The 15,797-nt window shown below is 43.3% G+C and overlaps 1 long non-coding RNA gene across 1 annotated transcript in view; it reads right to left on the bottom strand.

Moving 5' to 3' along the window:
- Window positions 1–2,360: 2,360 nt before the first annotated feature.
- Window positions 2,361–15,797, bottom strand: part of LOC121500820 — a 33,112-nt gene continuing 19,675 nt past the window's right edge. The window contains exons 3-5 of the long non-coding RNA XR_005990453.1: window positions 3,466–3,567; window positions 3,090–3,241; window positions 2,361–2,661 (exon numbers count right to left, since the gene is read on the bottom strand). This is a non-coding gene — a long non-coding RNA (uncharacterized LOC121500820). The remainder of the gene's footprint in view (window positions 2,662–3,089; window positions 3,242–3,465; window positions 3,568–15,797) is intronic.

Raw genomic sequence — 15,797 nt, 5'->3', positions numbered from 1 at the left:
TAATTGGTAAGCTGGGCTTCATTAAAATTAAAACTTTCTGCTCTGTGAAAGCCTGTATCAAAAGAATGAAAAGACAAGTGCCAGACTGGGAGAAAATATTGGCAAAAGACACACCTGATAAAGGACTATTATCTAATATCTACAAATAACTCTTAAAACTCAACAAGGAGAAAACAAACAGCCTGCTTTTAAAAATGGGACAAAGACTCTAACAGACACCTCACCAAAGAAGATATGCAGATGGCAAATATGCATATGAAGAGATGCTCCACTTCATAAGTCATCAGAGAAATGCAAATGCAAAAAAACAAACAACAACAACAAAAAAAAAAACGATACAACTACAGACCTGTTAGAATGACCAGATCAAGAACACTGACAAAACCTAATGCTGCCAAGGATGTGGACTAAATAGGAACTCTCATTAATTGCTAATGGGTATGCAAAATAGTACAGAACTTTGGAAGATACTTGGGTAGTTTCTAACAAAACCAAATGTACTCTTACCATGCAGTCCAGCAATTGTGCTCTTTGGTGTTTACCCAAAAAAAGTTGAAAACCTGTGTCCACACAACAACCTGCCCAGATGTTTGTAGTAGCTTTGTTCATAATTACTAAGCTTGGAAGCAACCAAGATACCCTTCAGTAGATGGACGGATAAACTGCGATATATCCAGACAATGGAACATCATTCAGCTCTAAAAAGAAATGACTGTAGGCAATGGAAAGACACAAAGGAACCTTAAATGCATATTTCTAGGTGAAAGAAGCCAATCTGAGAAGGCCACATACCGTAATTCCAACTATATGACATCTGAAAAAGGCAAAACTATGGAGACAATAAAAGATCAGTGGTTGCCAGAAAATGGAGGTGGAGATGAATTAGGCAGAGCACAGAGGATTTTCAGGGCAATGATAATAGTCTATAGAACATTATAACAATAGATATATGTTATTATATGTTAGTCCCAACACAATGAATATACAATATCAAGAATGACCCCTTAGGTAAATTATGGACTCTGAGTGATTATGTGTCAATGAAGGTTCATCTTTGTCTAAAAAAAAAAAAAAAAAAAGCACCATTTGGTAAGTGATGCCAATAATTGTGGGAGCAGGAGGCATATGGGAAATCATTGTGCCTTTCTCTCAATTTATTATAAATCTAAAACTGTTCTTAAAAAAAATAAAGTCTATTAAAAAATGAAAGGAGGAAGAAGTGCACTGAGACCAAAAATCAGGAGACGTGAGTTCAAATCCTACCACCACCTTTTACTTCCTATAAGATATTGGACAGTTCTCCAGGTCATTCTGCACGTTTCCTGCCCTGTAAAATAGCTACTTAAAGACTCGTCATAAGAAGGAAGAGGGGTGACATGGAGGCAGATATAGGATGCAGATTTGGTGGCAGGAAGTGAAAGGTGTTCCCAGCTTGATGGCTTCCATTGTCTCAGTGAAAGAGATATAGATCACCTATAGAGCAGGAGGTGACGTGGGGGCTGGGGGCACTAGAGGTGCAGGAGGGACAGACAAGGCTTAAAATCATTATGGCAAAAGCAGGAGAGGAACGTAGTAAGATCATCCTCAGAAGCTAGTAACTCAGTAAATATCTCTAAATGAAGAAAGAACAGCTTTAAAAATTGTAAATCCATGTTCTGTGATGAAAAAAAAAGTGAGCTATGAGAATGAATGCGCTATTCAAATATAAAACAAGATTATGATTGAAGTTAGTGGCTAATGAAAGAAGTCACTTACCAGACATTTGCTTCGGATTTTCTCAAATACAGATGTTCTATTTCGGTAAGACCTCTTCAGAGGACTAAACTCTCTAAGTATTCTCACATGGATTACCACTCTTCTAGACAATTTGGACTCATGGCTGGGTCGCGTGGTAATTCAGCTAACTTGACCATCATCAGGACTAAGCGATTGCTACATTTAACTCAACCTGGAAAAGGTGAGAGAAGTTATATATATATATATAAGCAGGGTGGCATTTTCCAGGAGTCAACAAAGGAGACTGTAAGACAATGACACCAGGAGGAAAATGCAATTACGGACAGTTTATGTTCTGTTTATGTCATGTAGGGGTCCTAAGGGAGGGAGCTCTCTGCATAGGATGTAGGCAAGCCTATTGCTAAATCCTCTTTTGTCGCTAAGACCAGGCAGGGCAGGGCTAGGTGAGGTGCCATCAGGCTTTCCTTCAAAGGCTCCGAGAGCTCACCCTCTTGGGCCCTCATCTTCATCCTAGTGACAACTGAGCCTGGCATCCCAGCATCAGGGGAATTAACCTTAGTGGAAAAAAAAAATTTTCTTACTTCTTACCCCAACGCTCAACAAGAATACCGTCGCTGTTTCTTGTGAGCCCTGCAGTCTTGTTTGACAATATAATGAGATCTGGTGAAACAGATGAAAAATGCCTTAACCTGACTGTTTATCTCAACCCTGCCAAAGCTTTCAGCCCCCCAGGCACTCCCTTCTCTGCAGAGAGGGTCAAGAACCTTTAGTTGCAGCCCATGGCTCTGAGCTGGCGTCTTGCTACACCAAGCCACTTTTGCAATAGCAGAAGGTCGGGGTTTCTGTCAGTTTGAATTTCCTGAAGTGTACTGGCCTGTGTCACGATCTCAATGGTGTCTGAAGGCAGTTTGCTCTGTCAAGTTTCTGGAGTAGAATGGGAAGGGAAAGGAGAAAGCGAGCGTTAGAAGCGGCCGAAAAGCAGGTTGGTAAGTGACGCTCAACAGTGCTCAGCCAGGGCCAGGCTGGGTGTGGGGGGGCTGGGACCCCACAAATGAATAAACCCAAGAAAGCACCCTCTCAAGGTTCTAGAAGACCAAGCACATAGCCCAGGAGGGGTCTGTAATCCAGCTGACTCACTAATCACCGTTTTAAAGCCAAGTCTACGAAGAAGAACGAAGAAGAACGTAGTGAAGAGGTATTGAGAAATTTTCCAATTATTGTAAGTAAATTATGCAGCCAATCAAGATAGTTTTGAATGAGAATGCAATTTATTGTTTGAATAATTAGTGTGAGAATTTCTCTGACCTATCGGATGATGGTCACCCACCCACCTTGGGGTTTTGCGTCCTAACCTGATGGTTCTCTCCTGCTAGTCTCTAGCACGGATCCTGAACACCACTGTGCTGTCCTGGTGTATATACGTGGATTTCCTCCACCTGCCGGAGCTCCTCAAAAGCAAGGAATTGTTTTCTCCCCTCACATCTTCATTCCTAGAAGGTGCTCTCTAAACAGACAGTAGTAGAATTAACCAATTAATGAATGAATAAAATAAGGTCATAAGAGAAAGAACACACACACACACACACAATGCCTTGAGGGTAACACTGTAGGTCTCTGGGAGCCCAATTACCACACACCTTTACCCTTACCCACCATCCTCCAAGTGAAGGGGATATCTTTCATCTCAATACCATCGCCCCAGCTGCCTCAGAGAGAAATCAGCCTCACCTCCACTTCCTGTTCTAGTGCTGGGCAGCACTGCCGTTCAGCTACCCATGCTTGCACCATGGAGACTTGATTCTCACGATCAAGTGATTTCCAGAAAGTCTCCTGAAGGGATAGAAAGATATCAATACATCTAGATATCCAAGAATTTCGTAGGATATTTAGGCAAGTTATCTTTACCTGGAATTTCTTTTTTTTTGCAGTGGTTCACTTTATTTTTTTATTATATTTATAATATTTATATATTATGCTGTAGTCTGATCTAGGCTACTGTTGATTTCCATGTGGACTCTAAGCTCCTTGAAGACAAGGAAGGGCCTTGACTTTTTACCTACCACGTGCTTGGCCCATGGTCATTACTCAATATTTGAAGAATAAAGAAATTAAAAATTTACTTGAGAATGAGCCCAAAGGGATCCAAGATATACCTCTCATTGACATCTGGCTTTGCCTCCCTTGGAGGGGGATACTGCTGCTCTCTCTTACTCTTGATGATGCCGAGCATCGTAATTTAGACGTAGAGGAAAACCATAGGCCCTTCGTGCCTTGTGTGAAGTTCTTGTGTGTATCCATTTGGGGGTTTTACTTTCTCTTTTAAGGCTGTGTAAGTAAAATGAACACCAAGTAGTCTGCATTGCACAAACCGCCTACCCCAAATGGTGGTTTGCCCAACACCCAAGGAAGTCAGATCTTAAAAAGAAAAGGAAAGCCCACGGTGGGGAACGTGATGCCGTAAGGAGAGAAGGGAGACCGAACAGTGGAGTCGAGCGGGGCAAAAGGCAAAGCTGGCAGGAACAAAGGAGGTGTTGTCACCGTTTTCCCTTTCGGATTGTTTCCACAAGGTTAGAACCGAAATAAAGCGGCATGTTCCTCAGAAAATTAAGATGTCCCTTTTAAAAATGATCTCTCCAGTTATCATCAGGGCAGCCTGTGTCCTGAGGGTCGTTAACCTTCTGCCCTCCATCCCTAACCCTGGGGCGCTGGGGGTATCTGTCTAAGAGACCAGCTTCCAGAGGGGGTCAGTATTCCCTCTGAAGAGCCCCCCCCCCCGCCCTGAGCAAATGACTGAACAGATTAGGACGGATTAGACAAACAACAACTCAGACCCTTTTACAAGCACATTTTTCACTCGACACTCAAATTCCCTTCTGTGCCCCACAGTGTCACACAACCCAACGACTGGATAGTATTACTGAAATATCTTTGCGCCAGCCGAGTGCGTGGAACTGTGCAAAGCCAGATGTTCCTGTAACCGTGTTTTACTGAGTTATTTATATCCATATAATATTTGACATTTCCTGTGTTGTTAAAGAGTTGGGGGCCTTGACGTATTTTTAAGAGAACAGTGCCGACTTTTTATTTTTTTCTTTGATGCCCAGCACCAGAAATAAGTAATAGAGAAGAAGGACTGAATTAAACAGATGCTTAGCTATCTAAAGTCTACCTTATTTTAATGCCTTTCATCTTAAATGATCTTCATGAGCGGCAAGATCCTAGAGTCATCTAGACTGAGCGTATGAATTAAGCCTACCATGCAATAAAAGCACATGCCCATGGGCTTAAAATAAGTCAGCCCATAGACAAAAAATTTTAATAAATATTGAAAATATAATCCACATTTCTAGGACTAGACTTTATGGCGTATTGATACATGAATTATATCATCCCTTTGAACTTGATAGATATGGAAAGGGCTAGTTAAAATATTTTCAGGCTTAGTAAAATATTAGCTGGCAGATTTCTCTGGTTAAGTGAAATAATGGAAACTTTACAGAGCTGAAAGTATTTGGTTGATTCTAAGTGGTAAGAATATTTAAACTGTACATGAAATTTTATATCACAAAAGGTAATCATTCTGCTTTATTTATTGTAAAGATTCACTCGCAAATTATTCTGTTTATTTTTAAGATTTCCAAATTTGAAAAAAAGAAAAGCCTTTCCCTCTATAGGATGACAAAAGTAGGGGTCCTGGTTTACAGTCCATTTTTGATATCTCTGGCTGAGACACTGAAAGTAAGGATTTTGGAAAAACAAATAAGATGCAAATTATTTATGGAAATTTTGCTCTTCAGAGTTGCTTCATAAACTTTTTCTTTTTTCTATTTTTTTAAGATTTTATTTATTTATTCGTGAGACACAGAGAGAGAGAGAGAGAGAGAATGGCAGAGACACAGGCAGAGGAAGAAGCAGGCTCCATGCAGGGAGCCTGACGTGGGACTCAATCCCGGGTCTCCAGGATCATGCCCTGGGCTGAAGGCAGCGCTAAACCGCTGAGCCACCCGCGCTGCCCAACTTTTTCTTTTTAAAATTTATTTATTTGAGAGACAGAGAGTGAAGTGGTGGGCAGAGGGGGAGCAAAGGGAGAGGGAGAGAGAGAGAATCCCAAGTAGTTTTCCCACGGAGCACAGAGCCTGATGTGGGGCTCAATCCCACAACCCTGAGATCATGACCTGAGTCAAAATCAAAAGCCCAGCGCTCAGCCGACTGAGCCATCTAGGTGTCCCATTTCATAAACTTTTTCAAAACTCCTTATGCTAATTTTTTTCCTTAAGATAAGTTTCTTTTCCCAAAAGCAGAAGAGGTATGCTCACGACATTGTACGGAGAAATTTCCAGGCTTCCACCGTCTGCCTTATTCCTATTCATTCCACTCTATATCCCTTCCCATTCTCTGAAGCTGAGGACCCTCCTGACAAATCAAATCCTTCCCCTTAGTTTAAGAAAAGATGTCACGGCCCAGTGGTGCCCATCTGAGCACAGTAAGCCTGCCCACTCCATCCAGCCGTCAAATCCCTTGCAAATCCTCTAAGCTGTGATAAGTCTCCAGTCTTCAAATAACGGAGATATCCTCTTAGAGCATAGAGGTCAGGAGAGCCCCCAGGACACAGGCTCCTTTGTACCACCAATTCCCCAGCCTTTTATCACTGATCATAATCAGATTCTGCACTGAATCGTGCCAGAGTTGCTCCACTGTAACAGTTGGGATGGGGGGTAGTATCTGGAAGGCCAGCAGAACCTGAACCACTGACAAGGGTTTTTTTCTGGATCTGCATCTCCCAGATTTTTCCAGACCCTCACTAAACCACTGGCCTCTGGCCCCTGAGTCAAGATTTTTTCCTATCTCCTGAAACTTAAGACTTTTCCTTCTACTAATATTCAACCCCCTACTCTTTCCTTTGAAAGACTCTAGATTTTTGTTTCCCTCGACATTTGTCATCCAACTTTGCTTCTTTCCTATTGACCTCAGAACTTTCTCGCTACTCCCACTAACAATGTCGGTCTAACACTAGAAAGTCTCCCATCAGGAGCCCCCTAGAGTTTCCTGTGACAATTGTCCCACAGTATTTGGGAAGAAATAGAATTCTGTTCACAATCTTCTTCCACCGGCCTTCATTTTTCTTAAAAGATTTTATTTATTTATTCATGAGAGACACACAGAGAGAGGTAGAGACACAGGCAGAGGGAGAAGCAGGCTCCCTGTGGAGAGTCTGATATGGGGCTTGATCCCAAGACCCCAGGATCATGCCCTGAGCCAAAGGCAGATGCTCAACCACTGAGCCACCCAGGTGCCCCTCCCACCAGCCTTCAAATACACACACCCAGTATATTCTCATGGCAGCATTTCCTTTCCTGAAGTATAAATTTACACACCAAATACAAAGACTCAAGTCCAAAAGATATTTCCTCTGAAAGATCTGGCCCTTTCTTCAAAAATATCAATTGATTCACCTAGCCAGAGTCTGGAGTGTATGAAGCAAAGGTCCCACGTTTTGACTTTGGGGTGGGCAAGTTCATTTCACATAAAGACTTTCACAGTCACTGATAATACCATTAACCCAGCAGAACTGGACTAATGGATGTGGATACATTAAGACAATCCATTGACACCACATGGACAATGAATAAACAGAAAATATTCTACTGGCTTGGGTAACATAAAATTCCCAAATGTGAGAACTGTACATTGAAGTCTAAAGAATGATATCCACCTCAAAAAAAAATGGAGACAAAGAATGTTGAAAAGTCTAGAAGAGTTAAGGAGCCATTTCTACCAGACATCACAAATTCTAGCTTCTGAAAACTGAATATTAATAAGAAAACATAAGCAGAGCATCTAGTACAGTGCCTGTTGTATAATAGGCACTCTGTACATTATTGCTACAATCATTATGGTTATTATACTAGGGATGGATAGAGTCCTGTCTTCAAAAAAAAAAAAAAATAGAGGCACAGAGGGGGAAGAGCTACCTTTCACCAGGCCAAACCCACCTCTCCTGCCCCTAATCTCCACGCTCAAAACAAATGCTGCCTATTAGAGTGGCCAGAGCAGCCACCGTTCTATTCCTGATTCCCATCTTCTGAGCCTAACATTCAGAAACACTTAGAAAACAAACATCTAGTCACCAGATGTCCCTAACATCTGGCTAAACCCATAAAACTATCCTCTACCACCACCACCGCCTTCCTAAACTCCAAAGGGTAAAGGGGGGGGGGGTAAGAACCTTATGAAATCTCTGATGTAGTGAAATAAGATCTTGACATGTTCATCATTGTGACTTTTTTCTTTCTTTGTTGCATGGCCCTAACTCTCTCCTCCGTTATGCAGAGGCATCCACGTGGCCTCAAGGAAAAGTCAGACTTCTATAGCAAGAGGATTGAAAGAAGAGAAATTCTAACGTTCTATTCTTTTTGTCAAGTTCTAACCTAAGCTCTTGTAAACCCAAAGGGAAGGTCATAAGTGCAACTGGAGATCATGTGTATGCGAGGGCAAAGAAGACCGAGTAAAGGAGGAGAGGAAAATGATCATACCCTCCAGCCTACAGAGACCTGATCATGGTGACCAGGGCTGGCAGTAGAGGGGCAAATGTGCTGAGGTCAAGATTACAAGATGTCAGGGGCTGAGACAAAAGAAGGAAACCTGAGCAGCTTCATCGGAAAGAAAGGAGTCCACCCAGAGACAGCCACGCGGCCCATGAGCTCACCGCACCAGGGGCCCGGTAGAAGTGAGACGCCTGAAGAACCTTGCACATTGTTCGAGAGATATACCAGCTGACCTCAGTTCTTTCAGGTAAGAGTCTTCTGGCATCTGTTTCTGGCAAGAAACCTGTAGCTTCTCCAACAGAAGGACATCCCAGCCAAGCTCCAATATGTCACTGAGTCTCAGTGTGGGTGTCAATCTGCGAACATTCCAGGACCCTCACTCGGACCCCTTAGAACAAGATGGGTTGCCTGACTTCTAGCCCAACATAATGATATAGAAAGGAAGGCTCAACACCAAACCTTAGATAGTTTGGATCAAGATCTTTCTTTTCTTTCTTTTTTTAAAAAGATTTTATTTATTTATTCATGAGACACAGAGAGAGAGAGAGACAGAAACAGAGACATAGGCAGAGAGAGAAGCAGGTTCCCTGTGGGGACCCTGATGCAGAACTCAATCCCAGGACCCCAGGATCACGACCTGAGTCGAAGGCAGATGCTCAACCACTGAGCCACCCAGGCATCCCAGGACCAAGATCTTTCAACCTCGACCCTACTTTCATTTGGAGCTGGCTACTCCTGTGTTGTGAGGGCTGTTCTGTGTAGCGGAAGACACTTACTTAGTAGCATCCCTGGACGACAGCCACTAGGTGCCAACAGCACACCACTACTTCTTAGTTGTGACAACCAAAACATCTCCAGATGCACCTGCAAGGGGGCGGGGTGTGAACCTGTCCCCATGTGAGAACTACCAGTGTAGCCAGGAGGGAGACCCTCCCTACTTACGGTGAATCTGTCCCCTCCTTCAATATTCCAGTACAAGGTATTGCATCAGCGATATCCACTTATAGCTGCAATCTGTGACCGGTGAGCCACTATCTCAGATGCTACCCCAATAAGTGCATTTGTTTTAATAGTATCAAAATATTTAAAGCACTCACCACTACTATTAATATCCCAACATACTATTCTTACAACTCACACACACACACACACACATGCACGCAAACTTTCAGAAGTCTGGTGTAAACCAACCCCAACGGAAACGATTTCTTTTTCGAGGGCAATAACTAACTTGAGTAGTTCATTCTGAAGGGGAAATTTTTATTAGCTTAAGGACTTAGGGAGCAATTGAAAGGAAGCTAGATGATGATGGCATGAGTGGTAAAACATCAAAAATGGGAACAAGTCTAATACAGAACTTGGGGCTGGTGGTAATTGCTGTGGCCTGGGCATTGTTCACGTAATTGATACTATACTCAAATATAGGTCACTAGATGTATAATATTGGTAAACGACGTTAATTTTTCTAATGCTTTTTATTCATCTGCCAAAAGGGCATATAATAACATGCTATATGGGATTGCAATACGGATTAAATGAACTCAGTCAATAAAGTCATCAGCACAGGGCCAGATATTTAATAATGTCTTCACAGAGTTAGGCACTATTATTTTCATCATAACAGAATAACAAACGGACCTGGCAAATGGTGCTAAGAACAACGTTTGCCATGTTTTGAAGCTCTGACTTATCTGATCCTCACTCAGTCTTGTGACACAGACACAAGGATCGTTACACCCCTTTGACACAGAAATCAAGGGCCGCAGGTCACGCAGACTTGCCTCCAGATGCATCACGAGTACAAGGTAGCCTAAGACTCTAGGCTAGAGCTCCCGTCCTTACCTGAGTTCTCTTACACCATGCTGAGAGTCAAAACCCTTAGGTCAGGATGATTTCAGCTGACTCAGATGGCTTAAAATTCCTTCAAATAAAGAAATTTATTTTATCATATAACTGGACATCCAGAGGTTGGGCAGATTCCAAGAACACACACTCAGGACTCTGGCTGCATTTCCCTGAGATGCTCGAGCTGCCCCCACTCTGAGTATCCACTCTGTTCTCAGGGCACCTTCCATAAAACGGCCACCAGAGGAAACTGAGATGGAGAGAGAGAAAGTGCCTATTTACTGCTCCTCTTAAAAGTGAAAAAGAACATTCCCAGAAGTCTCTGCACACTTTGCCCCAAGCAGAATAAGGCCACATGGCCACTCTTGGACTAAATGTGCTCAAGGAGAATGGCACTGCCCTGATTTATGTTGTCAAATCGTAGCCCATCCCTGGAGCTGAGAGTGGCTGAGGCATCCCTGAGAAACTGGGCAGGGCCTGAGGAGGCATGCACTGTGCCAAGAAGTGCTCAAGAGGGAAGGTAGGCAGGTAGGCCGCCATCAAACCCACTGGTGTTTAGGACTTACAACTTCCTAATGAGGGCATTGTCCAGCTTCCACATTTTTTGTGTGTGTGATGATCATCCGAAAAAAGAATTCTAAATGAATCTAATAATGCCCTCAACAAGGAAGTGAAACTTAAGGAGCCTTGGAGAGAATGGGGCAGAGGAGGAGAGGGGGCTCGTACAGACCAGGAATCCTCTCAGAGCCATTTATATCTAAAACAGGAGAAGCAGCAGTTCTGAATGAAGAGAAGCTCAAGGCATGAAATCCTCAAAAAGATGAAAATCCCATGTAGTTTCATTCCAAAGCCTCAGACATCCCACCAACTGCTTCACGGTCTTCCCTGACATTTCATTTGCTCCGAGTAACAAAAAGCAGCTCTACACCTTCGGTTTGTTATTTAACACATTGCAGAGAAGTTGGCTCGTCAGCTTTTTATGAACAGTTCCTCCTCTGAAACATCATAAATCCCTAGCAGTTCAAGTGTTGGGTTTGCTCTGTGTTTCCAGATCTGAGCAGCAGCTGATTCATAGATACTGCCTCGTGCTGGCCTGAAGACGTCCCCGGAGGACAAGGATGAAGAGCTGAGAAAGCCTGGGGAACATGACTACCAGGATATGCTTTCCTCATGGGCTTGGGGCTCCTGCGCAATCCTGAGGTGCCAACCACTGCTCTGTGCGTCCTGATGGAGGCCCCGGAGGAGGGCATCCAGAGGAAGCCAGAGGCGAACCAGCATTCCTATAGGTCAGAGAAGAGAGAGGAAGGGAGACGCACGAAATGGGTGGGGGTTCTGCTCTTGCACGACTTCCTGAGGGGTGCCCAGCTCCCTCAGACCCCACGCCGGGGTGGGAAGGGATGGCTGCAAGCACAGCGGGAACCTCCCAGTCCCACCACGAGACCCAGACCTTGGCCCTGTGTGCACCCAGTTCCCCTGCAACATCCACCCTCGACTTCATCCCAGCACGAGATCCCCAAGCCCTCCCGCCCTCCCAGGTGAGTCCTAAGAAAGCCACGTCGCTCAGACAAGCACAGAAGCCTGAGAAGGCTGATCTCACAGCTCTGATAAGTCAGCGGCCCCTTCAATTCTACCCAAACATTCCCAAAGGACTGGCCACCACCCGCCCTGCAGGGACACCCACACTTTCCAGCACCAGGTTAAGACCCATTTAACCCACATATCTGGAGCTGCAATGTCCAGAAACCCCATCACCAACTCAAAGCTCCATGAGCAGCAAAACCAAAGTTGGGGGAGCGCAGGGCAGGACAGGACCTCAAAAGAACAAAACCAAGAGCACTTGCTTGTGAGATTTCTTTTCCAAGTCAACTCTTTTCTGGGGGGGGTTTGGGGGGGGGGTGGCTGCACAGTGGGTCTGGGATCTTGGGCTGAGGTATGGTGGTCCGTCTGCCCAAGACATGGCCCGGCCTTCGGAGCAGAGCGCTCCTCCTCGCTCCACACATGTGCTCCCTGACTTATGCGACTCCAGCCTTCTGTTTCTGTTTATTTGTCTTGCGTTGTGTTGTTTTATTAACCAGAAACTTGAAAAGGAGGCTTTCTTTGTTGTATTGCCATTTGGCAGAAGACTAGAGGTTACAGTAGCAAGCGGAGCCTAAACATTTTTTTTTTTTTTAATCTCGATGAAAGTTTCTTCCAGAGAGAAAAACTATATCCGATTCCCTGTCTCCCATTGAACCTCTGAAGGACTTCCCACACCTTACCTTCAAATAACAGAACCCTGGCCAACGAAAATGGAAAAACATAAATTTGTGCACGTAAAATGAAAAATCAGAGGGTGCCGACAGGCCTGTGTCAACAGGGTATTTTTAGCTATCAGTGGATTTTTAGAATCAAGTTTTAAGGCATGGTTCTTTGCACATGGACATAGGATGTGTATTTTTAGGACCTCCGCTACCCTGGCTATCCTCACCTCATTTTTATCCTCATCAGATAGAGAGTATCCCCACTTAAAAGACTAGGAAAACAGAGGCGCAGGGCAGGGTAGGATGACTGGCTGAAGGGTAGGATTCCTGGTGACTGAGGGGCCCAGATGAATGTCTACAAGGGACAACCCCTTGGGAACTACACCTCTCCTTCCATCATGCCTCGATCTCCATTTCTCGATGTGCACTCACTGGCCCCCTCCCTAGGATTAAATAGTGCCCTTTTATCATGCATGACTTTCATCTCTCTCCACTACAGACTCAGCTCCTCATCTCTAAGCTCAAAGGAAAAAAAAAAATAAGCGCAGAAGGAGCTCTCCTGCAAGATTCTCAGAATCTCTGTCCCAAATCCTCACTGAATGGTATTAACACAAAGGGTGACAGTGAGTGACGAGCTCTGGCTGGGGTTCAGTTACCTCGGGCCCTGCCCCTGGTGCCAGAGGAGGAGATGCAGGCAGCAGCTCAATTTTCCCTCTATTTCCCTCCACAGTCACGGGTGGCTAAGTCTCAACGATCAAGCTGTGGCCGTTAGAGGCAGGAAATGGAATCGGAGAAGAGAGACTCGAAGTTACCCACCATGGAGAGCCCAGGGTGCTATGCGTCTTCCAGGTCCCTGAGCCCCCAGCCTGGGAGCACCTGGACAAATCCTCTAGGGCTCTGATGGCCCATTGCCTTTCCTGAACTCCTGGTGAATCTGTATCTTGGTCCCCACTGGTGGCTGTTGCTCCATGGCTTTTGAGGAGCTGTCCTGAACTTCCTAAAAAACTGGCTCAATAGGGTCAAGTCATGCACAACTGTCTTGGGCTGAGAATCAGGTGGGGTGGCCCTATCCTTGCTCCTGAACCAAATGGAAAAATCGGACTGGAAACCGCTTCCCTTTGTCCTCAGTTTCCAGAAACTGTGACCAATCATGGATCTAAAAGTAGGATCTAAAAGTAGGACATGGTCCTCTGGAGGTGGTGATGGGGACCTCTTTTGCCAACACCTTGCATAGGGTCTTTTCTGTGGCCAGTGCTGCTTCTGATCAAATATCACCCAGGTCTGCATGCTCATCTACCTAAATGATGAAAACTAGAGGCACGATAGAGGCAGCTTCTCCTACAGTCATGCAGAAACAGTGAGAGAGTAGAGGATTTTTTTTTTTTTGAGGATTTTTTTTTAAGTAACTGTACAGAATTGTTTATAAACTGAACCAGATGAATTCCTAAAGCCAAATGTGTCTCACTTTTCAACCCACCACAAGGTGCAGGTAGGTGTGTGTGCCTGTAAACTGAAGAGAGCCTTCTTACCTTGAAATTAGTTCAAGAATACTATAGATTGGTGCACCTGACTTGCTCACTTGGTGAAGTGTCTGCCTTCGGCTCAGGTCATGATCTCAGGGTCCTGGGATCGCACCCCACATTGGGCTCCCTGCTCAGCGGGGAGTCTGCTTCTCCCTTGGCCCCTCTCTGCTGCTTATGCGTGCTCTCTCTCTCTCTCTCTCTCACACACACACACAAATAAATAAATAAAATCTTTAAAAAGGAAAAAGAATATTCTAGACTATCAGGCTGCCTGGTTCTGTTTAAAAATCAGTCACTGATACTTTCAATTTTTCTGAAAAACAATTTTTTAAAAGATTTTATTTATTTATTCATGAGAGACACAGAGAGAGGCAGAGGGAGAAGCAGGCTCCATGCAGGGAACCCGATGTGGGACTCGATCCCGGGTCTCCAGGATCAGGCCCTGGGCTGAAGGCGGCACTAAACCACTGAGCCACCCGAGCTGCCCTGAAAAACGATTTATGAATTTATCCCTTGTATGTAGACTGATTTCAATGGAAATAATTCAGCTATTTTTTTTATTAGAAGTTTTTCTGGAGATGTTACTACATTTCAGAATAGATATACTTTTAAAAAAAGTTTTATTTATTTAAGTAATCTCTACACCCCCTGTGGGATTTGAACTCATGATCCCAAGATCTAGAGTCACATGCCCTTCGGACTGAGCCAGCCAGGTGCCCCCAGAATAGGTACACTTTAGGATCTGTAGCTTCTGAATTCTTTAGAGTTTGGTGTAACCGAATTTCATCAGTGATAATAAAAAATATTTGAAACATTTAAGATAAAAAGCCATTTATTAGTATAGTTAGTATTTATTGAGAATCAAGTTCCAGACATTGTGCTGAGTACTTTAACACAAAAAATAAGTTGGTATTTATTAGGACTTTTGACATGTTAGAATTCTTTGTTAATGAGGAGCCATTACACAAACTTAGGTCTATTTGACCCAAAGTTGGAATCTTGCCCGCTATGCTATATTGCTTCATAGTACGGTTAGTGGTGGAAATCTAATTTTAATTGTGAAATCATTCTTGACAGCTCTGTTAGTCAATCAAATTTCTGAGCCCTTAATAGGTACTCAAATTTCTACATATTTGGTCTTTTCAAGGAGTTTTCCAGTAGTTAAAAAAAGAAAGTTTCTTTTTAATTGCAAATATAATAAAACTATAGGCACAAATAAGTCTTTGTGTATGTATAGCATTGCATGATTTTTTGGAGAATTATTAGCCTAATCCCTTAATAATCAAGGGTATATTTATGTTTATATGTTTCAGTACTGAAGCATTTATGTAACGTTAAATACTGATATTTGTGGCTAATCTTAGCCACTAGTGACAAAGTTGAGCAAAAATAGTACAATCAGGTCAGATGCAGCAATGAACACCAATGTCATATAAATTCCTTAGAAAATGCTTGCAAATTTCACGTTTCTTGATATTGTTAAAATGTCAGTTCCCTCTTTTTTACTATAGGTTCATCACAATCCCCAACACAACCCCAGTAGTCTTATGGAGATCAACAAGGTGATTCTAAAATTTATCTGGAAAGACAAAGGTACTAGAGTTGCTGAAACAAACCTGCAAAAGAACAAAGTCACAGGACTCACGTTATGCATACACACTATGATTTCCAGACTCAGTACAAAGCTACCATAGTCAAGGCAATATGGTATTGACATATAGGTCAATAGAACAGAATAGAGAACTCATAAACACACAAACACAGTCAACTGATTTTTGAGACAGGTACAAAGGAAATTCAATAAAGAAAAGATAGTCTTTTCAACAAACAACTCTGGAACAGTTAGATGTCTGTATGTAAAATATTAAGTAATTAAATAATGAACCATTACAAATATTGCACATCTT

Source organism: Vulpes lagopus, chromosome 10 (assembly GCF_018345385.1).
Source record: "Vulpes lagopus strain Blue_001 chromosome 10, ASM1834538v1, whole genome shotgun sequence".
Lineage (NCBI taxonomy): Eukaryota > Metazoa > Chordata > Mammalia > Carnivora > Canidae > Vulpes > Vulpes lagopus.
The sequence above is the reverse complement of the archived record's forward strand: the minus strand, read 5'-3'. Positions and strand labels throughout refer to the sequence as shown.